A 26,282-nucleotide genomic window follows, 5' to 3' on the forward strand; every position below is an offset into this window, starting at 1 on the left:
ACGATGAATGATGAATTATATTGAATGGTTTTTACGCGTAAATATTCCGGTTTTTAACAAATTTTTCCTAATGTGATAAATACGCTGCTGACAGTTCTGTTCATTTTGAAATTCCTCAGAGCTAACACTTACTGTTTTGATTCATCCGACTGGAAAGGACGTAGCTGGTTAGGTACTTTGATTAGCAGAGAAAAAAAACATTTGGCAAGTAACTGGTCAGTGCTCGGCTAAGAAGAGGGAGGATAGCCTTTCTGATAACTCCAATTGCAATAACTTATGACACTGAACCTAATAGATATAACAATATACGGTTGGCGATACTTACCAAACACCATTTTGGCCACACCATCTTTGTATAGGTTGGCATAGGCACCTAAAAATTATGACGAAAAAAAAAAATTTTTTTCGGCCGTATAAACACTACTTGTCAACTACGCTTTTTAATGTTTATGTCAATCAAATGTGTCAAGCCTACTTAAACGAACAGAAGCTCATTTCTGTTCGAGTCAGTGTCAAACAAATATATTCAAGTTGATAATACTTTGTTTATCAAACACGAGCGATCCGCTCAAAATATTACAACTGTAAATAACGTTTAAGCAAACTGCTCAATTTAAAAAATCCCCATTGAGTAAAATCAACGACATGCAAAAAATTATGAGCTCCGATCCGCAAATTGAAAACATTTTGGACCCAATTATAAGTAAAGCAGCATTTCATGATGGACTTCAAAGGTGAGCATATCTTTCTTTCCTTTTGCTTTTTTTTCCAGCATGATGATAATAAATTCTATGCCAAAGCCACCCACCCCAGCCTCCAAAAAGAAAATACATTTCATAAAGCAATAGTTACAACAAAGCGCTAAAGAGGGTACAATATGCTAGTTAAAGTAAGCAGAACGAAAAGGAGAGTTTCTGCATATTATCAAATAAAAAATGTTTATACACCGGTTTTCAAAAAGGTTTTTCTGAGAAAGATATATCGATAGGTAGAAGCACTTTAACATGTAATACCGGGATATTTCACTCTTTCACCATCTTCATTTTCTCGACAAACTCTTAGGTTTGTCAAACCTGTATTGAACGGTCAACCTGTAATACGCAGTCAGTTGTTGACAGCTGTCTATTTCCGAAGGGTGACCGTTTAATGTAGGTTCTGGTTAGTTATGTTATAATATATAGATTTAGCCACGGCTAAAAGCGAAGCTCCTATTAACATGTGGCTTTCCATGATCTCCCCAGTTAGGAAATCTGTCAATCATTCGAGAACTGTAGTAAGCATGAGCGAAACGGGCTGGGAACAACAACAAGAAGTTCGTCAGGGGCACCCAACGAGGATATAGTTCAAAACCACTTAACAAAGCATTGTTGAACGTATTTTAGTATTTAAACGGTAGATATAAGCATATTTTTATCCCCTAAAAAATTTTCATCTGTTCGGATTTCCTAGCTGAAAGTCTAGTGATCCGAAAATTATAGGGATCAAAACTTACCTTTTCGAAAATTTCAGCCAGGAAAAGGCTCCCGAAAATTCTAGGTGGCCTTTTTTAGGGTAAAAATCCGTTAAAAATGGGTAATTATACCATTTTGTAGATGTTCGAAAATCCTAGGAGAGGCAGGCAAGCAAGAAATTTTACAATAAATGTTCCCAAAATTCTAGATCTCAAATCGTCTTCCGAACAGATATTTTCCGAAAATTGCCGTTGGGTGCCCCTGGTTCGTCTTCGCAGCGATTCGACAGTGTGAAATGAGTTCGCTTTTGGTCCCGTTGGTCATTGCTCTCTTTGCTGTAACCAATTTTTGTCCGCGGTAATATAGAGCTTACGTTTTCCTTTCTTCTGGTCTTGCGTTTGTCATTACATGCGGTTTACTACGCTAATAACGAGACCAGTGAACATTGATCGTAAACAGACATTGTTCCTCGATGCCGGACCTTTTGACTTACTTCATCTCTCTAGATGCAGGCTCTCAAGCTGTGTTTCTGATTAAAAGACCCACAAGACTAAAAAAAGGGCCAAACCTCCAATGCGTATGTAGAAGAACTTATTTTTTCAAGTGAAAGGCCCAAAATTAATTCACAGGGATATTAAAAAAAGTGCGGTGGCTGTGGTCGAAAGAGTTGTTTACGGTTTTACTACACCTTTAAGACGACAAAAAATGATTGATTAAGAGTCTTTATTCTTCATCCTTGATTGTGAACTTATCCTGGCAGAGTTGCGTTGGATGATTGAGTGGCATGGTCAAATCTCGTAGTCCATGTATTTCTTTATGTACTAAAAGCAAATAAATTTTGCCAAGAGATCATTCTCTCTTGATTTTGCACATGTTGATATCCTTCAGTTCTTATCTTCCCGTGATTTGAAATGAAAGGGAAATTATTTTGTGTCTTTGGAATTCTCTTTTCATGACAGCAGTTATTACACTGCCTTCAGTTTGAGTCCTCATTCAAGTGTGTTTTGTTGCCAACAGAGAGGAAAAAATTATAAATTCCAAAAACTACACTGCCCCTTGGAACAAAATTATGGTTTAAAAAAGATTAGCTAAGTTCAGAAAATAAATGTTCAAGTTGGCGTGTTTTGACCAGGACCACATTTGGCTAAATATGCTTCAAAGGAAATTTATAAAATCAGGAAAATGGTGACATTTCTATTTTTGTCTTTTCTTTGGCCACTGCCATCAGTTTTTGCCATAGAGTTGCATATAACTTTTTACACCTTTGGACATCAACGTTCCAGGTTAGTTGTGTCTGTATAAAAATGTCATTAAGGAAATCAAACCCTCTCTAGTAGAAATGAAAACCACCATAGGATCCCTTGAAAAAAAATGTAAAATGATTATTAATAAGATAATATTATTTGTAGTCGACAATAACAGTTAGAAGCTTGTGTTGAGGCAGGCAAAAAAACTTCTTAGAGACCATAAACCTTCACTGACTTTGCTGTTACAACAAGTGGTAAAAGCTGGGTATTAAAATGTGAGATCACCCTCCTGGGTTTGGTATGTGTAGTAGGACACATTGTTCATTTCCCTACCCTTTTTAAGCAAAGAGACCTTACTTTATAATCTGATTCATTTCATTTAGCATACAAAATTCAGTTAGCTTTTAAACTTGGAAACATGGAAGAAACTTGGGGAAAAAATGGTGGTAACAAAAATGAAACTATAGACTGCTCTTCATCAACCTTTACAGCCCAAACAGACAACCTGTTCGAAATTCTTAAGGGTGAAATGGTCACCAACCTAATTAGCTGCACATACCCATCTAGGCCAAATGAGCCAAGGGCAGTAGCGTAGAAAGAACTGCTGAGGGAATTGGGCTCAAGGGACAATAACTTCTTTTGACGGTTGATAAAAAAATCAATTTTACCTTGTTTATTTTAGTTGTAAATCAGATTCATAACTTACACAAACAATTGAAGTTGTACATTTTTCAAGCTCCTTTTGATTCTCATTATAAACTTTGCAAAACATTCAATTTTCTTTTTTCTTTTTCTTGTACTGTGTGTTTAAGAGTCCTTCTCACGAAAAAAGCATTTTCTTAAAAATTCGTAGTTTTTTTTCCTTCAAATTTTTTCAGGGCCACAATTGATTAACTAACTACCCGGACTCTGAATTTCATGGTCATTGAAAAACTGTGACATTATCTTCTATAAGCCCAAACTTGAGTAAACATTGAAGATTTTTAGCGTTTTGGCTGAGTTTGTGCTTTGGGAGTTGTCTATTGTTTCTAGTCTGTCATGATACAGCATTCTTGTTCAGCACGCGTGCAATGACCGCGCTTGGCTGACTTCCGAATGCTCACCGAGATATAATAATTTTGGTACAGTGAGACAGGCCATCGCGTGATACATAGAGGTTTAACTCACAATTTTTAATCAATTCTCGTGCTTCTTGTGCCTTTGCAAAATAATCAAAAAGTGCTACACACTAAATCTACTTACTATTAAAAAAATATCATTTTTTCATAGGTTTAATGCAAGCCAATAATTAAACCAACTCGTGACGCATAAGTAGGAAAACTTAAAAACAGATGTTTCTGTTGGTTTCCGGCGGCCATATTTGTGCCCCTGAAAGGGACACAAACATGGCGTCTCCATACAAAGCTATATAAATTTGGGTAAAACGTTTTTCCGAATATCTCGCATATGAACTATTGCACAGACCTGATAGATTCTTGGCAAGGCTTTTTGTATGTTTATCTTCTTTCATTTTCCAGATCAGTCTAGACTTTCTGTATTAAAAGGTTTTTCTGTTTTTATGTCTGCTTCCTCACGTGAGTGAAAACCGAGAATAGTAGAAATCCGCTGTCAGAAAGTTGTATTTTAAGTACAGACTTAAAGTTCGGTTTTTTTTTTTAATTAAAATACATGTCTGCCGCCCTACTAGCTCTAAAGTTTCCGTGTTTCATTTTTCTCCTGCTATTTATAGTAGTTTGAAATTTCACACAAAATTTCATTTCCTTTGATAAGTACTGACTCTTATTTAGCGAATATTTTATTGTTTGAGTTGCATTTCCTTTCCACCTGTTTTGAAACCGGTTTAACACGAACAGAAATGTACACACGGCGGAGGCTTAATCCGAGAAGAGAAGGTATACTGAATTTCTTATCTGTAGGTTGATAAGTCATGATAAGTTAACAGACACGGAATCGGTATTTGTAAAACAGCTGATCTTCTTCCATTTTCCATTTTTTGGTCAGATTTTAAAATGCTTCAAGTCTAACGGGAAAAGCGACCTGAGACTCTAAAGCAAACGGTGTGAAAAGGGCCTGTTAGGGACTGTGCAATAATTATCAGGAGGGGGGGGGACTGAAAAACTAGAGGGGGGGCATTACATAAAATTGCTGCTAAGATAGGGGGGCTCAAAGTAAAATCACTCATTTGACGGAGGGGGGGCTTAAGTTTTATTCGAAATGTAAATAAAATTAAACGCAATAAAAGATTCTCAATACAGGCATCATGATAGACTGTAACAAATATCAACACGAATAGCTGTTAAACGATTATTGAAAATATTTCATCAAAATGAAAAGCAAATTCACAACTGATCAATTTTAACCCGTCTTCTAATTAATTGAGCTGATCCTATGTAAAGCAAAAATCATGAACTTGTTTTTCAGCTTCCCCCATAAAACAATGGGAATCAAACAGATCTCGTAGACAAGCTCTGTCAGTTTTTGATGTGAATAAAAGTAATGTTTCTTCATCGACTGAATCGATTTGCTGAATTCCATATATATGTGGCTCACAACAAAGTTCAACAGGCTCTCCTCCCAAGGATCTAAATATAATGCAAGCTATTTTTCGTCTGTTATTTGAAGCGTTCAATCTCCTGTTCTTTGATTTTTTCTCTGCTCCTTTCTCTTTCTGGCTTCAGAAGTTTTAGATTTTGAGCCAATGTGGTAAGCACACCGGTACCTAGCAAATGCTTTATCTGAATCTTCAATCAAGCGATCAACATCCTTCTCGATACTAGATGTTACATAATAACGTTTGTCATTATTGAAGCTGTGATGGCAGCTCTGTCCAGTTTTGAGTTACCAGTGTGGTGGGGGGGGGGGGGGGGGGGGTGCGACGTTATTTTTAACATAACAGAGGGGGGTTAGAACTAATTTTTTTTTGTTTTGGAGGGGGGGTACTGTCTACGTTTTTGCTAGATAACTCTAGTTTTTCAGCCCCCACCCCCTCCTGATAATTATTGCACAGTCCCTTAAAATCCGCGTAGACTGCAAGCTCTTAGCAAACTGTCAATTAAGTTATGTTTGCAACAAGTCATTTGTGATGTTCCCTACCGTGATGAATTCATTGTCCGTTGGCGTGTTCAGTTGCGAAAGAATCGCAGCGCAGTTTCCACCTTTGTGGAGAAAGATTCTCCTTCGTCGACCGGACAACGAACAGTTCGTTTATCAGAAGGTCGACCAATTTTGGTAACGTTTCACCTTTTTCTAGTACTAGTAGGGGAAACAAATATATTTTTAGAGCTTATCCATCCACTCTTAAAATTGCCGAACTGTGTTTTGAAACAACAGCTGCAAATTCTACAATTATCTGAAGCGCTTGGCTCGGCTTTCTCCCTCTTCGAGAAGCAGGAACAGGCTTTGTCGGTGTACTGCCACTTCCATCCACTTATGTTTGATCTTCCACAAAACACTACATTGTACACGGAAACAACGCTCAAGACTGCTTTCGCTATTTTCTCGCGAAATCAATCACCGGATGTATCAAATTTACAAAATGGACGGAGTTGTGAATAGATGTTTGACAGATCAACGACATTTTTGAACCCCCTGGTCAGAACGAACTCATTATATGGAAAACGGACAGTCGGTTTTTTTTTCTCTCACCTCACCTGCCCTACGTATTCGGGCATGCGAGCTTCATTCGCTTGCTCTTACACTGCTCCTACGCCACTCTAAACCAATTTTGGGGAAAAAAAACGACTGTTTTGCAGTCTAAAATCCGCGCGACATTGGCGACAACTGAACTGTACGCCACCAATGAAATTATGATTAAAAAACACGTTTTATTTCTGACCTGGCTTGTTAGAGATGATAATTATTTATCATGGTTGTCATTTACAGCCAAGACGGGATAAAGCTTTATCCTCTCTTGTTTACAGCCTGTTTGAAAAATGATTTTGGAGAGGGTATTTACGTTTTCAGCGTTTGTGTAACACCGACGGCAAAATTTTCCATTGAAAGATTGTCGCGTACTGAATGGTCTTGCTCTTTGTATGATTAGCAAAGGACGATGGAAATTTCCATCCTCGCATTTTCAGCCATCGCCTGAAAATGACGGTGGAATTTTCCACCGTCATTTTGAGTTACAATCGTACACGTGAGTATTTGGAAACCTTGAGTTCATTTTTGGTAATCTGACAAAACCTCTTTCAATCTTGCATTTTTTAATATTACTAAAACGTTGCTGGAAATTTTCGTGGTTATTTTGAATGCGTTTGCACATTTTTTGGAAGTTTTCCTGGATCATTGCTAAATTGCAAAACATTTTGCCTAAAACGACTGAAAACCGGCACGATCTGCATTAAAAAAGGAATATATTACCGAACCAGTCCTGTGCATGGTAACATTTTGAATTTTCATTCTAGATAATACCTCTTTTTAAGCCTACTACATCAAATGTGGAAAAAACACTGCTGAAATGGCTATTTTTTACCAGAAATTGGCCATTTTAGAATATCGCATTTGGTTTTAGAACGTGTTCTAGAGAATTACTGAGTTCTTTTTTAAAACTTTTAAAACTTCAATTAAAACTAACCCGTTAGAAAGACTGCGAAGATGCCAAAAGCGAAGGAAAGCACTGACTTCATGTTGATTTCCTTAACACAACTGAACACGAAGCACCGTACCTAGTGATTCACAAACAAAGCAGCGCCCACAAAGAAAGTTCGATTGTGCCCGACGCAAACAAGGAAGTCTTTAGATAACAACGACCAAGACCAGGTTGCGCCTGCGATACGAAAAACGTCATGCGGTCTTTCCCACTATTATGTGGAACCGTTTTGCCACGCGAGCTGTGAAGATTTAAACAGTTGAATGAGAGTCTATTGAACGAAAAAAAGGAATGTTTTTGCCGAATCCATCCATGACTTTGCTGTGATAATTCTTTAATTCATATTTATACCTGGATTTTTGAAAACCGGGTTGGCAAAAATATCCACTCATTGTACTACTTGGCAATTTAAAACAACAAAACTCATTCAAAGGCCGATTAAAAGCCTTTATATGACGCCGGGCATTCCAACGAGTCCAAATTGAAAATGACGCAAATTTTAGGACATTTATTCAGTAAACTGACTTCGCGAAGTTTTAAACCGGTGTCATTTCAGTCTAGAATTTTTAAGTTGAATGAGCTGCAGCGAAAGAGTGCCTGGTTAAGGTGACTCGACCCAGTTTTTTTGGGGGGGTACCATCCTTCTTTGAAGCTCTCTGGTATCCCCTCCTTTACTTTTATCGTAAGTCTAACACATAGAATGGATAACATATCGATCAATCTACAACATAACATAAAATTTTTGGCGATCGGAGTAAATGTCACGTGGTTATAATGCCACGTCCCTTTGAGGTCTGAGTCGAAAATCTGCTGTTGCCGGCATTTTTTCGTGAAAATCTCTCGGCTACACATAGTGCGCATTAGTGACTTGGGCTGAACAGAGTTTCACCAAAATCGCAAAGACCCAATTCGAGAAAATCAGCGGTTTCCAAATTTAGATCATAATTTATGCGAAAATGATAAGCAAACTTTACACGATTATATCTAATAAACTATGAGATTCATCCCTTTATTTTGGGGATCGTTATAACTGATGGGTCCTTGCAAGTCAGCAAAACGCTTTAGGGCCTTGTAAATGCGCGCGATTTCGAGCAAAGCAAACAGATAGAAATTATAGTTTCCTCAGTGGGAAATAAGCGGCTAAAATCACATTTGCTCAGTCAAAGCATAGAACCCTCTAGAGCATGATTTACTCGCCAGAAAAAAAAACGTATTGGAACAAGCAGCATTTTGGCATGAGGTAAAAGTGGTGTAGGTTTTAGTACTGCGAGCAAATCTTGTCCTGAAGACCAGTGTAGAAATCGCTTTGACTTTCTCATTGCGTAATACACGCGACATTCCCAGCCGCTCCAATTCCAAAAGACTTGCTTCGACAGCTGCGTTAAAATTCGAATTTACGTCCGCCATTTCTGAATTCGGAATAATTCTTTCCTGCAGTTGCATGCAAACGGAAATGGAATAAACAATATAGACTTACCGTTTTGATTGGCAGGCATCAATCTACTTCCCTATGCCGCACCAATCAGGAGCTCCGTTTGCCGGCGTACGGAGATTCCCAAAAGAACAATAATATCGGGCAGGCGAATTTTTTTCCTCCCCTCGCCCTCCCCCCTTTCCTTCTTTCGCCTTCGAACCTACCCTTGGGGTTACTATTTCAACTCTCCCCAATCTTCCACTGTCATAAAATCGAAGATGGCGGCTACAACAATACGAACACAAACAACTGTTTCGCCGACCCAAAATACGCCTGCACTACAGGCTAAGTTGATAGCCTTATATGTACACCCAAAAAATGATCACATTTAAGAGCCATCATGGCTCTTGATCACAGTAGATTAGGCCTGGAAAACAAATCAGGCCGAATTTTTTGCGTTCGACAAGTTTACTTTAAAAAATCTTGCCAACAAGTCCAACCAACCTTTTATACTTGTTATACTTCACATCTGAGGTGAAACAGCACCATGAGGCGCTGTTTTTATCATACAGACCTCGGACAGAATGCAGTATTTCACAATTTTGCAATACAAATTGCACTCATTCAATGTTCAGGACGATCGAAGCACGCGTGGGCTTTTAGCGAAACCATCAACAAAATTTGCAAAATCACCTATACGGCTAGCCGGTTCTCACTTTTGACAAGCGCCAACGTCGACTGTTTAAATTAAGATTAATATAGTTATGCGCTTAGTCACTTAGTTTGATACGCGCGGCATTTTGACTACTCCTGCAAGCGATGTTCATGAGCGACTGAAAACAAACGGCATAGCGATTTAAATTGAAAAAGAGACTACTAACAATCAATAAATGTAAAATAATTCGGTGAAACATATACAGACAACAATTTTCATTCACGGAGACAAGTATTAAAGTGTCTCTGAAAATCCTTGTTTATGTTTTTAGCCGGCTTCCCCAGCCGGTGTTTGCTTTTTTCAAAGATGAACTAGAGGAAAGGAAATCGCTCAAAGCTTTCTTTTACAGCCAGAATTATAACTAAATGTTCATTGGAACGTTTTCCTTCTATCTGCGGTGAGAAAATGTCTAAAGGCTTTTTAAAGTTCTATAAGCTTATAATCAAACCTGATACTCGGTCACTCTGGCCACCTCAGTGTCTCAAATCTTACAAACGTGCATAAACCAAATAGCCGCATAAACTACGCTCGACTTCATTAAATTAGATATAAAAAACAAACATCAATTGCAATAATTACTCAGGCTTACCATTCGAGATGCACTGAAAACCATCAAATAAGGCCACAATCGCTTCAGACTTTTCAACCGTCTTACGTATCAAGCAAGGCCTAGGTGAAAAACAAAAACGATGCCATCCGAAATCGGATTTCCGACTTTGCCAAAGCAACGTATTTCTCAACGAAAACCTCAATAAACAAACTAGCCATGAATATCAGAAGACTCTTGATAGCAGCTGAATTTCACTTTGTTCATTCAGTGGAAAAAGACAGTCAAAAACATCACAAGTTGACACAAAACTCTGTCAGCTTCAGCTGTCAAACTAAACAAGATTTAAGATGCTGCATAAATTTTCCGCATGAACTCACCTGTCAAATTTTGACCAATCAGAGTATAAAAATTGGACGTAGAGCGTGACTAACGCGTGACCTTGGTGAGAAACGTCAAAAGCAACTAGCTTTTTAATTGTGCGTCATATTCCATATGAATTTAAAAAATTAAACTTGAGCCTGCAATCATTTGAAAACTAGTAACTTGTCAGCGGATAACTTAAAAAAGATGCTCGACCTCGATGGGTCGACAACTGAGCCCGCGATACGGTCAGGTGATACTGGTCAGCGGATACCCTGTTTTGACAGCTGTCAATTGATCACAACATTGATGTGCAATATGTCTGCAATATCAGTCTTCCTGTACTGCCAAACTAGCTAGAAAGTGTGAGATCGAACATTGGTTGCCCTCTGGTGCGGACGGACGGGCGGGTGGTGTACAGTCACGTGATTACCAAATTTTTTGGGATGGGTAGATTTACTTACCCATGGTGCTCCGCAGCCGCGCTTCGCGCGCCAGAGCTCCGCTATAATGCCGATTTCAGAACACTAGAAGCTTCCTCAGTACAATAAGCAATTAAAATGCATGTGTTACTTAATGTGTTAAGTGAGTTGTATATTCAGAGGACTACGACACTTTGGTTATGTATATATATGTTTATAGTTTTTCTAGGTGTATCAGTCTAGAAACTTCCTACTTTTACATTAAAAACCATCAGAAATAACATTTATCTTATCTCTGTCAATTCAGGTCTAAAACTAGATATATTCGACAACAATACATAGTGCTTTCAATAATCAAAGACACTTGAATGCGGATAAATATAAGACAGTACAGTTGCAAAGTAATTCTGGCTTGATCAAACCGTGATACAACGATTCCTGGAGACCATGCTACAATGAATCGTGACATGATTAGGTTAACACCATTATTCCCACTTTGTTAAAAAAAGATTTTCAGTGTAAAGCTGTATGTTTCGAAAGACAGACTTCCTAGTCGGGCAGGAACTCAATATCGAAAAGGAGAGAGCTGGTATGTGGTGAAATGCTAAAAAAAATTAACGGCCGACAGATAGGAATATAAGCAATTTGCAACCTCACTGAAATTGTCCTTATATATTATTTATAATACTAAATGAGAAATTTCTGCAATTTGATTGGCTTACAGCAGTGGTATTGCAGCTTAATTTGAAATACCTACATGTGAAAATTACAAACCTTTAGCGGGTAGTAGTATAAACAAATGATAGCATGATTTATACGGGATATTTTGCATAAAATACCACTCGTGATGTTTCAAAATTGTCTCAAACTTCACTGGCCTAACGGCTCGTGAAATTACGTATAACTTTTTCGAAATATCACTCGTGGTATTTATGCCAAATATCACTACAAATCATGCTATTACCTATACTAACTGAAGAACTATATTACGAAATTAACAAAGTATATGGCTTGATAAAGTTGATAAAGTAAAGTCGATCCAAGATTTTTAAATCTGTTAAAACAGTGGTTGTGTGGATCAGGGTGGCATGTGAACTAATACAGTCGATAAATTTCTTGAATCAAGCAATGAGCACGATCACTAAGCTCCCCGGCTTGAAGTGCAAGTTAAGGTTTCTTTCGGCAAAGAATTCCAATTTCAATCCTCTTTGGTCCACTATTTTGTTTGTGAAAAAAGTAGCTCCCAGCCCAATGTGACTCCATTTGCTATAAAAGCGACGACGATAGCAGTTTATATTTTAAAGTACATGAACGATTTGATAGCCGCGATTTACAACAAATGAGTTTCCAAATGTAACAGACATGACTGAATCAGCACTTGTGACAGCATGGGACCACAAAGTGACAAAGTCCACCCGCAAACAAACAATTGCAGTAATGTTATGGATTAAACGATATAATTATAATACAAGCAAATTTCTATACCGATTACGAATTTGATTGACCGTCGCAGTGCAACACACTGAATACTTCTTCAGTGGCAAACCGACTAAATGAAGGCACTGTAACGTTTAAACAAGTGCAGTGACACCTATTATTGAGGAGCGGGTAGCATCTTAGGCATCCTTTGAGACCAAGGGGCAGCTGGTGGGGACCATAGAAAGTTCGTGGTGAAAGTTTACCAGAAGATCGAGAACAGCCCCTGGGCACTTACTCTTACCGAACCGGTTTCAGAAGCGTTTGAATTGCCTACTTCTGATTGGCCAGATAAAATATTTTTCTGGCAAATAAGGGGCAGCCAGGTGACTCTGGTGTGTTCTTACACGACGTAGTTTTCCTCTTCGATCGACATGGTTGCGTAGGGAGTTCAACGGGACAGTTTCTCGAGGAAAGTTTTAGAAGAAAATGTTAACGAAGCCGAAAAAGTTTCAGAAGTCGTGTAAAGAACATGGAGATGTAAAATGTAAGCTTCAGGCGTTGTATATTACAAATAGTGAGCAAAGGTGTGGAAAGTGAAGGTCGTGCATCGCGTATCAGCAATAAAATTAAACATTCACAATACCTTAGACAGATCCGCCGTAAGAATTCATGGGACACCGTTTGTTTCTTGTAGCCGTGCTAAAGCTTGTAACTTGTAAGGCTTTGTTCGAATTTTGTTCTGAAACTTTCCACGACAAACTTTTCCCCGTTGAACATGGTACGCAACTGTGGCGATCGATGGACAAAACTACGTCGTGTAAGAAATCACCAGAGTCACCAGGCTGCTCCTTTTCGCTGATTGATTTTCTTCTGGCCAATCAGGAGCAAGGAATTCAAATGCCTGAAAGACCCGGCTCAGACGCCGAACTTGATTCGAATTAAGGCCGACCCAACTTATTTAGATCGGCTGAATTGATTCAGACGCCGATCTTAATTGCAGCTGAACTAAGTTCAAAAGGCGAAAAATGCTCTTTTCGGTCAAACTGCTTGCGAGATACGTTATGATAATTTATGCATTTGGTTCGGTACGTGAAAAGTTTGGCGTCTAAATCGAAGCCGTTCCAAAGACAAGGAAGCATCTCAGGAGGTTGTTCTAAAAATTGCTTTAATAATCAATAGTAAATCAAATGGCAGCCAAGGGTTGTTTCAGCGTTTTGTCTTCGATATATAATTCAGGCGTTCAAAACATTACATTCTGAAAAATATTGCTTTAATAAAACCAATTTAAAATCCAACCAATAAAAAAATTGGCTCTAAAAGCTTTTCGACATATCTATAAAATTATAGTTTTGAACCTTTAAAGTTTAAAGGCAGTTTAAAATGATGACCTTGACACTTTTCGTTTGTTTTGTCTGCTATCACCCAACACGTCTAGGTTAGCTTTGCCAGGGACTGAAATGTCACTGGTACGCATGTATTTTATTTGCTTTTAGAACCATTTCAGTGGTATTCTGCTACGAAGTTGGATGGATTTCACTTACCAATGAAATGAACGTCGCATTGAGTTTGGTACTGAGTCCGGGTGAGTTAAAACATGCGAATCTTAGTCTTCATTTTCCTCGCATTCAGGATCAATAGTCGTCGTAGTTGCCGGCTGCCAAAGCTTTACTACAAAAAAGCATTTAATAATAATGATAAAAAAGGTTGCAAAATACTCGGAGTCCAGGGAATAGAGCTGTAAATGTGATTGCGTAAGTATAGTGTCCCAAAAAAAGTCCTACTGAACCGAATCATTATTTAGCTAAGAGAACTATGAATAATTAGTGTAATATTCTTCTATGTGACAAATCACTTTTTGGTGCCATATCTTTTGGTGAGTTTTTCAGAATAATTTTAGCCTTTAGCCATATTATCCAACCTTCAGAGCCATAGTGCGACATATGCAATTACAATGGGTTTTACAGTAAGCCTTTTTTGACAATGAACAGTTCATAACACCGATAATGCAGTAATGTGTGACAAATTGTAGCGAAGCGTTACATTTATAAACAAAGTCCTCATTGAACAAAATTTTCGTTTACACTGTTTTCATTACATTTACTTCCCCAAAACCATCCCAAGTAAAAATACATATCTATGTATGGCGGCCTTATACATAAACACCGCTGTGTCTTTTAAGTCAAACATAACCAAAATTTATTATTGCTGGCCTCCTATTTTCGATTCTATTTAAAGGGACTGTGACATGCTTCTGCGCATCAGTGTGGCATCTTGATTTCCTTTCTGGCGAACGTTTTTTCAAGAGGGTCGTGAAGGGGGGTACCAAATCCCAGTTCCCAGCCTAAATTTGGCCCAAATCCCAGTTCCCAGGCTAATTTTTGCCAAAATCTCAGTTACCAAATCTAAAATCCCATTACTAATGATTATTTGCAAAATCATGCGCACAATAAATTAAAAGCACTGATTGACGCTATTTGGATACACGTACCTTCACCTGGACTGAAGAAAATCTCTCATTCTGCTGGTGAACACTCTTTCTCTTCCAGCCCTTGTTGACATAACCATATGAAAACCAATTCTATCATCTGTACAATCCTCATCTGACTCACTGTCTCCGCTTTCACTGCTCACGGTCTCTACTGAGGAGTGCAAGGTCTATTGCTACGAAATTTTATTTTTCTATTTCAAAATATTGGAGCAAAGACCGCTAAAGAAAAGAAATCCCATTCCCATTTTATAATTGTTCATCCCATTCCCAGTGGCTAAATCCCAGTCCCAGTGAGTAAATCCCATTTTCCCAGTCCACAATAAGGCTAATCCCAGTTCGCATTTTACCCCTTCACGACCCTCTTCCAAGATTGGCTTTTGGTGAGGAAATCCTCTTCCATTGACCCTGAGACGCCCGAGAAAGCCATTATATCAGTATTCAAGGGCTATTTGGTCCATTTTGGAAGTTTTAAACGCCACATTTTGTATTTTTGTGCAAGCATTGTCGAGAAAAATTCGAAGTCATTGAGGAGAAGTGCACGAATGTTTTGCGGAACACCTGACACAACGAATCGGAAGGAGGCAATTGAAATTTATGCCATAGTGATGGGCTCCTGTTTATGCTTAATTTTTGCTTTGTTCTTTTAAAATAATTTTTATACTTATACGTTATGTGGCTACTGTTACAATGAAAGCGTTTTATGATCAAGCGCACAAGTTAAAAATTGCTTTCAAACACTGCTACGATGAGCTACAATGTTCATGATGCGAAGTGCTCATCGCGCTAGCCGGCCGCATGGCATGGCCTATTTCATTATAGCGTGCATTTAGTTAGCATTTTAAGCAAAACGTTTGCCTCATCCGATACTGTTTGTTTTGGTCACCGGTTAGGCGCTATTTGCAGGTATTTCTAAGTTTATATAGGGCAAACAGAGAGATCAGTAAGGTTTGTTTACAAAATATTTTTGGTTACCGATCCGAGGTTTGCTAGCGTGGGTACGTGAAAATACGCATATGTAAATAACCAAGAACAAGAAGTACAAAGACTACTGCAAAGCTGATTTAAAATAAATGTTTGTTTCAAAGCAGGACAGGGTTGTTAATCTTATTCTTATCGGCTGCAACATATATCTGAGGAATACCAGAGAATAAATATGAATTATGGGGATACATAAACTCGAACAAAAACGACTCCCGCATCGCGAACAATGAATCTTGAATTATGTAAATTTCCTTGCGTGCATCTTACTCGCTTCCGATTGGTTCAAAAACAATCACTGAGCTACTGTCAAAGCTCAAGCATGCGCACTATCGTGACACAAGCCATTTAATATTCGAAAAGAACATCTGTATTTCGGAACTCGTCACAATATTAGTGTGTGACATGTGTTACCGTGCCAGGAAAATTAATTCCTTTACCCGCAAGGGACAATTTAACGAGGATAAGTCAGGGAAAATTTGACTCTTTCAAAGAAGTCAGAGGGAAGTGACATATTTCTGCATATTCACCGAAGTTACACATCTTCCATTACCAGGTTATTGTTTACAGAAATTAAACGACTAGCAGATCTAGGGTTTCCTATAAAATCAATCCATTCTGCACTTTACATTCACGATAAATGTGATGGGAGTTTGGGCATTTATTTTGTGTACCGGACACAGATGACGTAAAACAAAAGAACAAAAACCATGAAACAATACCCAGCAAATTTTCCCTGAACAGAAAGCTAAGAAGTCTTTTGTTTTATGTCATCTGTGTCCAGTAAATGAAGTTTTGACTGGAATCTGGAATCCATTATTACAGCGAAATTAGTTGTATCGCGCCGCACGTTTTGCAAACTTAGTAGGGACTTTGGGTTTTTCTGTTCCGTCAATCATTTTAGTGAAGGCGGGGTTAATTCCAATCACAATGTAACGTGTTCGCCCAGCTTGGCTAAGAATAGGGAGCTTTTTTTTTCGTCGTAGTTGCTTAAAAAGCAACTACGACGACGACCACAACGACAACTTGAAAAAACAATATACGTTCAATGATAAAAAACAACAGCTCTGCACGTGCATCACGCTTTTTAGTACATTTCTTTGACGTCCACTGCACGACTACGACCATCCTCGGAGACCCAGGGGCGGTCAGTAGGGAAAAGCGCGACGTCAGTTTCCAAGCCCAGGCGGAAAAGCCCCTGGGTACCGCCTCTCACCGGACCATTTCCAAACGGTCAAGTGAATGCTGGCTCCTGATTGGGCACGAAAAATGCTTTGTATTATTGTGCCCAATCAGCGAACAGCATCTCCTACGTTCCTTTCGTGAGTACGTACACAACGGCTATTGACTCGATCACGGCTTGTCTGGCTCATGCACCAAAGAAATGCACGCAGTCAGGAAACTTTCAGTTTGATATAAACTCTCCATTTCAAAATACTGTCTACCCGAAAACTAAAGACGCTTTTCCAAAAATACAAGCTTGAGCTTACAACAGGTATTCACGCTTGCATCGATCATACCTTCGTAAACCACGAAATGTCGGATGTAAAGTGAATTCACATATTTTTCAGTCTCTATCGTGATTATTCCAACTCGCTTACTTTGTCAAATGCAAGCAAACTCTTCTGGAGCTGAATTTCTATCTACCATATCCAAGTTCATAAAGAGACAGAAAATTTTGTCATTGCTTGTTTACGTCGTTCACATAAAACGAAATTAGGCATTTTCATGTGGTAGTCGTGCAGTGACGGCAAAGAAATGTACAAAAAGGCGTGATGCACGTGCAAAGTTGTTGTTTTGCCTTGTCAAGCTATTGCATCTTTTACTTTCTCGTCGCCGCCGCATCTTAAACTTCCTATTATTTACGATACATTGTGATCCGTCAGAAACAGAATTTTCTCAGTGCAAATTGAGTCGCTCCTGCTTATAGCATCCGAAACATTTTTCGACTCATCGTTAGTTCCTTCGTTTCTGGTTAGGAAAGTAGAAAATGAAAGTTTCCCTTGCACGCACAAGCTTGGTGAACGAACCGGGCAACTGCATGTGTCTAGATGATAGCCGTCGTGTACGAGCTCAAGAAAAGAACTCAGGAGAAACTGTTCGATGATTGGGCACAATAATACAAAGCATTTTTTGTGCCCAGTCAGGAGCCAGCATTCGCTTGACCGTTTGGAAATGGTCTGGTGAGAGTCGGTACCCAGGGGCTTTTCCGCCTGTACTTGAAAACTTTCGTCGCGCAATTTCCCGGCTGACCGCCGGCCCCTCTTAATTTGACGACTTATGGAGGTTCGGACATACAACGACGAATTTTTTTCTCTCTTCTTGAAACTGAATAAAATCCTTAAGAATTCAACTCCAGGAAAAGTCGCTTGCATTTGGCATATTGAGCGGGTCCAAATAGACGCGACTAAATGTGAAAGAACGCAAATTCATTTTTTACTGACGTTTTCACTGCCGTCATTATTGACTCTAGACAGCTCAAGAATAGCGAAGGAAATCGTGATTGTGAGTGGATTTTTTGTCGAAGGAGGGAGACAGACGTTGCTTTATTCTTGCAAGTGACAAGAATGAGAAAGATCGTAAAAATTTGCGGCACGAAACAAACAAAACGGATCGAAATCCACCAATCACGAATCACAACAGCCTCGCACCCAGGCCAGTTCGCGCTATCCGAATTACCAGAGGAGGCTTGGAACCGAGTGCGACATCCGAAATCGCCGTGGACGACTGGGAACGAGGCTCCACTCACAAATCATGACCTTCTAAACTCGCTCAAGTAAATATGTGTTCCCTAAGAGGTATGCTAAGATGATTGACGGAAGAGGAAAACCCAAAATATGCAACGAATTTCGCTATAAATATCTGGACAAATTTTCAATTCATTTGGTCAGGGAAAGTGTACACTTGACTGCCAGTCTGGGAATTTCAAAAACTATGCCTCTGGCAACAATGTCTCAACAAGCTCATGCAAGTTGAGAACTGAGAAACTGATCACGTTCAACATGTCTTGTATGTGGACATTTCATACAAATTCACCCTTGCATGCGTATTTGTTTCTCATGCATGTAGAAAAATAACTGTGAACACTTTCATAAATGACTTGTACTCTTTACAGGGATAATTCAGTGCTAATGAGGGTACCGCATATTCAATAATCAGGAGTCACGATCACTTTCACAATTCTCATTAACTGCATCCTTAATGACATTGCTACACGTAATTTCTATTTTAGGGTAAGTGATTATGTTTGCACCTTACCGTTACAAACAATTAGTTGTCAAGTGTGATTATGTACTACAACAAGTGCAAACACTCTCATTGCTGTAGTTCGCTTAACAATAAATATTTTTACTCCAATTACCAGCATTTACTTGTTATTTTCATTGCAGCATTATCCCCGGCCATTTCATCCACTCACTACTAATGACAGACTTCACAAGTAATTATTATTACACTTATCATTAAAGATGGCATGGGTTAGCTGCATATTCACCTGCAGTTATTCACTATCACACCCATTTTCTTTTAACTATAGTTACACATGTAGGTGGGTCAAAGAGGGTCAAAACGAGACCTTGAAACATTGGCTATCGTTCCTTAACAACACCAACCCCATTTAAATCCCAGAAAATCATCTTTTAACGACAGAGCACTGGGCTCAAATTTACTCCAACCAAAAGGAGATTAACTACATCTCACCTTCCAATATTGGAGCCAGTGTTGAAACCCGCCCTCCCAAGTTACACAATTTACTCCCATTCTTCCCCCCTTCCATCCCTGACATTTTATAGGCCTCTCCCCCGCTCCTCCAGCCGCGTTAGGTTCTGCGATACCCGTAGTTCTAGTTAAGTATGGGCGGGGAAAGTCGAATAAAAAACGCACGCATTACCTTTAGGGACTGCGTTTCAATTATTAGGAGAGGCGTTTCAATTATTGGGAGAGGGAAGTTGCAAAACGTGAGGCGGGGGCAGAGGGAAAAACTTAAAACACCAAGAGAGGGGGAGGGCATTGTCTAAATTATTTAGTGCATTTCTTTTTTATTATTTTTTTTATCAATTTTTTATTAATTTTCTTTCATTTCACATTACATTACATTACAATATCAACTCATCAATTACTAATAGTACATGCACTGACAAATACTAGACTAGTTACAAATTCAAAATACAAATTACAAATGCAAAAAGAAAACGCAAAACATAAAACTGCGTACATTGAGACTAAACAAACAAGGCGACAAAACATGTTAAAAGGCAGCCAGAGAAAACTGTTTTGCTGCCATGGAAAGAATCGAGGTGGCAAAATTACATATCCAACAATCAGAGCAGAAAATAATCTTACTCCCTCTGAAATTTAGTATAGCTTTCCCACGCACACGTTCCTATTAACTTTGCCGAAAGATATTACTCGGTAATTAGGTCATCAGAGAACTAGACTAGTATGAATAACCACATAACTCCGTCTAGGTATAATTTGTCCCGTTCGGCGCGACTTTTGTCGGACATAAAGTTGTTTTGGCTAATATTAAGTTGATATTTGGTTATTCAAGAACGGAAAGCGCGAAGAAGCTTTAGGCACGTCTATTCGCTCCGCACGCCTCGACCCAGTCCCAAACGTTCCATTACACGAACAATAGATTTTCCTCATTAACATTAAATTCGGCTAATGTAAAATGCGACCTTTGAACCGGGCCTTAAAGGCTGCAGCTGTATCACGAAATTTAGCCAAATTCAGCTTCTATAACCTACAATAGCTGCCACACTAAAGGAACCATAAAGCTAATCGCTTAAAACAATGATGAAAGGTTCAAATAACAGATGAAATAACACAGAAAAACAAAAAAGGACACGGATGGTCAAAATTAAAGGAGTTTAAAACTTATTGAAATTGGGGTTTTTAAAAACCTTTCAGCAGCAGTTTTTCGAAGTTTATCTCTCATGTTTATAAGTGTATAAATATAAAGCGCTCGGCTTGCATAAATGTTTGTCACGAAGCTGTTGTTTTTGGAATTCACAAGTAATTCATTTGCAAGCGTTATTTAAGTTCCATAAGCGAGTTGGGGTAAAACTAAATAAAATCAACTAGAGTAAACGCCGTCCACGGAAACTCCCCAAGCATGCAAACAAAATTCCTCATATTTATTCACACTAACTGTCTCATTCTTATTCGAACCGAAAATTGCTTGAAGAACATTAAGTTTTGATCACTTAAAATGGAGTGATTTCAGAAGCATTGACGAAAACCATTAACGAAACCTTCTGCCACGAATATGTGCTTCATGTATAAACTGACCGATATTGTTTTGTTTTTCTTTGCTTACTTGTTTATTTTTATAGTTAATTTACTTGTTTTAAGTTCCGAATTTAAAACACAAAGCTTAAAACTATTAGAACAAAAATATTTGAAAACTTCATTTCGTGTCCGTAAGGGGCTTTGGGTAATAATTTCAATCACAAACAACACGCAACTTGAATTGTGTACCTATTTGCTGGGTATATCATGTCAGTAAAATTAATGCCACTTAAGATGACATAAATAATGGATAAATAAACTTTATGTTGGAAAATTCTGTGTATGAACTCACATAACCTGTTACGAAGATAAATGAACTAACATAAAGCCGTCGACTTTGCACGTAGCAGTAGATATGATTTCTTTGCTACTATTCATTTGACTACAGAACACACCGGTGGCCCATAGTCATTCCGCGCACTTTATCTGGATAAATCCGGGGATTAATATAAGAACCATTTTGCATTAAGAATATTATTTTCCCTTACTGGGGCTGACATATATCTCAGACGAGAGAGTGATCTTCAATCAATGACTGAGGACAGGATCCATTCCCCATCACGATTCAATGTTTATTATTAGAAAAGGAGAACAGCTGCAAACTCTTATCCGTGCGTCGACACTTAATGAATTTGTAGTCATAGAGGCATTAGCATTCCTGTTTATTAAATTTCCTTTTTTTAATTCATAATTTTTTCAATAAAAAGAGAGGCCACTTCAAAGGTTTCCTCTAAATATCATTTCATAGCTACACCTTTATGGCAAGACAAGTCCTGTCTTAAAAAGTATTTTGATTGATTCGGGTGCAACTTTGCCTGGTAAGTATTTTTTTCTTCAAACACTGCCTTGGTTAAATCTTTAGAGGAACGTTTTGAGTCGGTCCTTTTAGTTGAAGCGAGATTGGGGTTTAACTTTACACTGTTAAACTTTTGGCACAGACGTGGATTTAAAATGCAAATCCTGGGAGACAGCTTGCTTGAAGCAGAAACACAGCATTTACAAAGCAAAAACAGGTTTTATTCCTTCTTTCTCTTTTTTCTTTTTTCTTTTACTCTTTTTCCTTTTTTATGGAAACATGGCGTTGTCGAAGAAAAATCAGTCTTAGCGAACTTTTTCACCCTGCCAAATGAAGCACTTTCCTGGCATTTTAAACTACATTTCCATGTTTTTGATGAACTGCTTAAGCCCGTAGCAAGTCATGCCTTAAGACTTTCTGCTGTTGGCCTGCGGTCAGAGAATAAAACTTACGTTGTCAATGTCCTCAATTTTAGAATCAATAAGAATGAATTTCTAATTCTGAGTCTTGCAATCTTTCAAATGAAAGCTAGTGAATCGATGTTTTTTCTTTTTTTTTTTTTGGTATTTTTTGATTTATTATATGGATCTTATACAGTGACATTCAAATCAACCTTTATTGATCAGCCTTTCGGTTACCTTTTAAACTTGCATTACTTTTTAACACTACCTCAGTAAAATTAGTTCTAGATTACTGAGGTAAATTATCAGTAGCTATAGAAGAAAGAAACAAAATTAAACGGCACAAATAAACTGTCAACTGTCAGGAAAGTAATAACAAACGAAACAGCTTAAAGCTTGTCATAATCCTTGGAAATCATCATAACACTTTTTACACGTTCCCATATTTCGCGAAAAAAGAGTATCCTCGAAGATAAAATTGAAAACTGAATGAAACATTACAAAGAAAAATATTGGGAAATCAACATCATGCAACATTATAATGTTACCATGTTTAATTATCACTCCGTTTAAGTGAGCTTTGACGCACGATGTATGTTAGGGAAGAAAGCTAACAGTTTTTTAATGAAAATAAATGTTACCTATGGATGTTGACGCCCACCAAAGGTCCTCTCGTATGGCACGTTCGCAAAACGGATATTTTACCTCACTACATTTTTTTATCCGTGTACACAAGTTTATGTAACGGTCCTCTTATGTATGAATTCCATCACCGTATACGTTTTCAATATTGGAATGATTAAGGAAGTGCTAGATTAAGCAACATATATATAACCACATGTTAACATGGAAGTGTGTTCTGTATTGAGCTTTGAAAATTAAATATACATCCGGCATAGGAAACAATTCATTAATTTATCAAAAGAATACTGTGAAGCAAGTAAAGAAGTGAAACAGAATAAAATAGCTTTCATGCAATATTTCTAGTTATTTTCGATATTAATTATAAGCGAAAGCTCGTATATTTTGTACTCTACCCTGTAAATTTCCGGTTTAATTTTTTTACCTGAATACCGTATATAATCAGTACAGGAAAATTTTTGTTTATGCTGTTATGACAACAACTGATAAATAAAATTAAACCGGCAAATTAAATGAACAAAACAAGCCTTCTTACAATATTAACAATTGTCCTCTATTTTCCCTATTCATCTATTCAAATTACAACTTACAAGGTTTTCATCTGCTCTGGCAAAGAAATTCAAAAGGAAAAATCCAAAACTCAGAGCAAAACAGTTTGAAAGAAAACATTGAATATTTTGTTGCGAATCGCTTGAACTTCATCAGCAATGTAAGATGAGATACGATCACGTAACTGAACTGATATTTTTAAGTATTCCCAAAATAGGATTGTAAATGTCCGGGAAGAACAGTACACCGCTCTTTTCAGTTGTCTTCCTTCATACTGACAACAACAAACCAAAAAAAGCATCGTAAAAGCTGGGATTACAAGTGTCCAAATTTTAAGTGGTTGAAAACGTTTAAAAGCGAAAAATGCTCTTTAAACTTAGACCTAGTATTTCAAATTTAGTTCCCGCCATAAATTTTTTATTAACCAATAAAAACTTTGTTTCCCGATGAAATTTATGATATATTAGAAAATTCTGTGTTGTTTCTCTTAGCCTGGTTTGTTGCATTCACAGCTGACAGGAACAAACTGAACATTTAAAGTCGACTTCTTTGATGCTGTAGGCCTCTGAGTAATGTTTTAGCACGTAAGAGGGGTTGGAGTTTCCAAATTGAGAAATAGTAACATCATCGTGATCACAGTTCTTAAAGTATGCCAAACCCCCTAAAAAAGTTGTTTTATCCTACGGACGTGGACCATGGGGGCTGCTAATCATGATTTTCGTATCATCCTCCCAACTTACGCGATTTCAGGCATTAAAGCCTGTTGTCCACATTGTCAATTATCTAAACTTTGTGAAAAGATCATACAAAATTTTATTCAGAAAACACTGAAACACGAATGGCAGCATAACAGAATGAATGGTTACACCAAAGGATTCGGACATTCAAAGCTCAAAACAACTGACCTTTGAATTGACGCTGTGAGCTACCGTAAAATTCCTAAAATAAGCCCAGAGGCTTATATTTTTCAAAGGCCCTTTTTGAGGGGCTTACTTTTAGAGGGGCTTATATTCGGACGGGCTTATGCACGGAGGGAAATTTGCCTTTCAAAATCGATTAAGGTAGCTTGTAGTGGGAAGGAAATTTACCATGTTTGCTTTGTTTTACTTTGTATTCGAGGGCAAATTCCAAGTACAAGCCCCCCGGGGGGCTTATATTTGGAGGGACGATTTAACGGAGGGTTTTTGCGTTACGATTTTGGGGGGCTTATATATGGAGGGGGTTATTTTCGGAACTTTATAGTATGTGAATTCATCATGCCACTACTGTGGGAATTGGTAAGACTGTACTCAACTTACGATTTCCTATATGATCTATTCTAAAGTACTCCACTGCAACTTACGATGAACACAAACATTAACTGTATAGCAGGAAGCTAGATTTATGATCATATCGTATTTTTCATTCCTTCAAAAGTTACGAAAAGTGGTCAAGAAATTGATCGTTAATTCTTTTCTTTCGTGTCTATATCAAGCCAGAAATAAAATGGAGCTGTATCTTAAATTCGTTTTTTAGTACTGTACAATTCTGCATGGTAGCTTAAAGTGGCGCATTTTCAGTAGTACTTCTGATCTCTCTCGGCTCAGCTTCTGCATTGCCGCAAGACTGGGGAAACATTTATTTTTAGAATTTGCCACATCAGTTTTAAACTAAAAAAAAACTATTCAAAGCTCTACTAAGACACTATTTTCATTTGTTACCACTTAACTGGTTAGAAGGACTGTACTAAAGAACTTATTCTAGTAATGGCTTTTTGCCAAACCAAATGAATTTGAGTGGGAACCCAGAAAATTTCGGTCTTCAAAGCTTTTACTTCGGTTTTTATTTCTAAAGCTCTTTTTATTGCAATCCTTTTTTTGTTCCCAAACTAATCGCCTACCTGCTTTGCTTTCTGTTTGGATTGGTTGTTTGGTTTGTTTATTTTTATATCGTAATTTGCGAGAGTGAGCTAGAGTGGCTTAGTCAGACTGGTAAGTACCAGTAGACGTACATTTTTGATTTACCGATGTCCGTCCAGACATCAAGGACCGCCCTATTATTTGCTTCATTTATTGTACAAATTTATACAGTACAACAGACTTAGAGTAAATTTTTTGGCTTAAAACATACCTGGAATATTGCAAACGGAGCTAAATATACCTTCGTAAGCATGCAAGACTGATGGTATTACTAAGTTCTATCAGTATAGTCAAATCTGCTTAGAGAAGAGTAAAAATGGTACAACAAGAAAGTGCCTTTATTTAATATTATATTTATATTTATATTAATATCAATTGATATTAAAGAAAGCAATTGTATCAATCTCTGCATCGAAACTGCTAGACACATATTATATCTGTACGTGAATTTATGTTATTTTGAACGGGGTTTCGGAGGGTGCTCTCAGAAGCAAGCTCTCATTTCATTTGGACGCTCTGCAGGAATTCACCGACTGACCAATGCGTTCAAAGGCCATTCCCTCAGCAAGTAAAAAGTATCATCGACTCACATTTAAAAGAGGAAGCTTTATTGACTGTACATTCTCAATTCTAAACAGATTAAGGCCTCCTTATCTTGTAGTCGTTAGTGACAGCGGCAATAACACAGGAAATTGTAGTGCTCGAAAGCTTTCAATGCGCTGATGGTCAGAATCAGTCATGCGACAGTTTTCACGGATAGAAAAGAAAGGAAACTTGCTTTTATTAGACAATAAAAGGACCGAAACATCTTTTCCTTCATACATAAGTCATTTCATACCTTTAAACCTTTCCTTGACTTTCTGAATATTAGAAAAAGTGTTGATTTTGCAGGTGTCGGCCATTTGTATGTTAATCTTCACTTATCTACAGAAGCCGCAGTTCTGAATAAATAAAACGGCCGGCGATAACAAAGTTGTTATCGACTACGAGCAACCCTTGGTAATACTGTCATTATTTCTTTTTAGAGGAAAAAACTCAGACATTAAGAAAAAGGAGAAGCTGCTAACTC

General features: G+C 37.9%; 1 protein-coding gene across 1 annotated transcript in view; it reads right to left on the reverse strand.

The window, feature by feature from the left end:
* The window catches only part of LOC140942720 (polycystin-1-like protein 2), a 74,959-nt gene extending 62,012 nt beyond the window's left edge, over positions 1-12,947 (reverse strand). The window contains exon 1 of the mRNA XM_073391695.1: positions 12,813-12,947. The gene's annotated coding sequence lies outside the window, so the exon portion shown is untranslated. The remainder of the gene's footprint in view (positions 1-12,812) is intronic.
* Between the last annotated feature and the right edge of the window lie 13,335 nt (positions 12,948-26,282).

The sequence above is a fragment of the Porites lutea genome, chromosome 7 (genome assembly GCF_958299795.1).
Source record: "Porites lutea chromosome 7, jaPorLute2.1, whole genome shotgun sequence".
NCBI lineage: Eukaryota > Metazoa > Cnidaria > Anthozoa > Scleractinia > Poritidae > Porites > Porites lutea.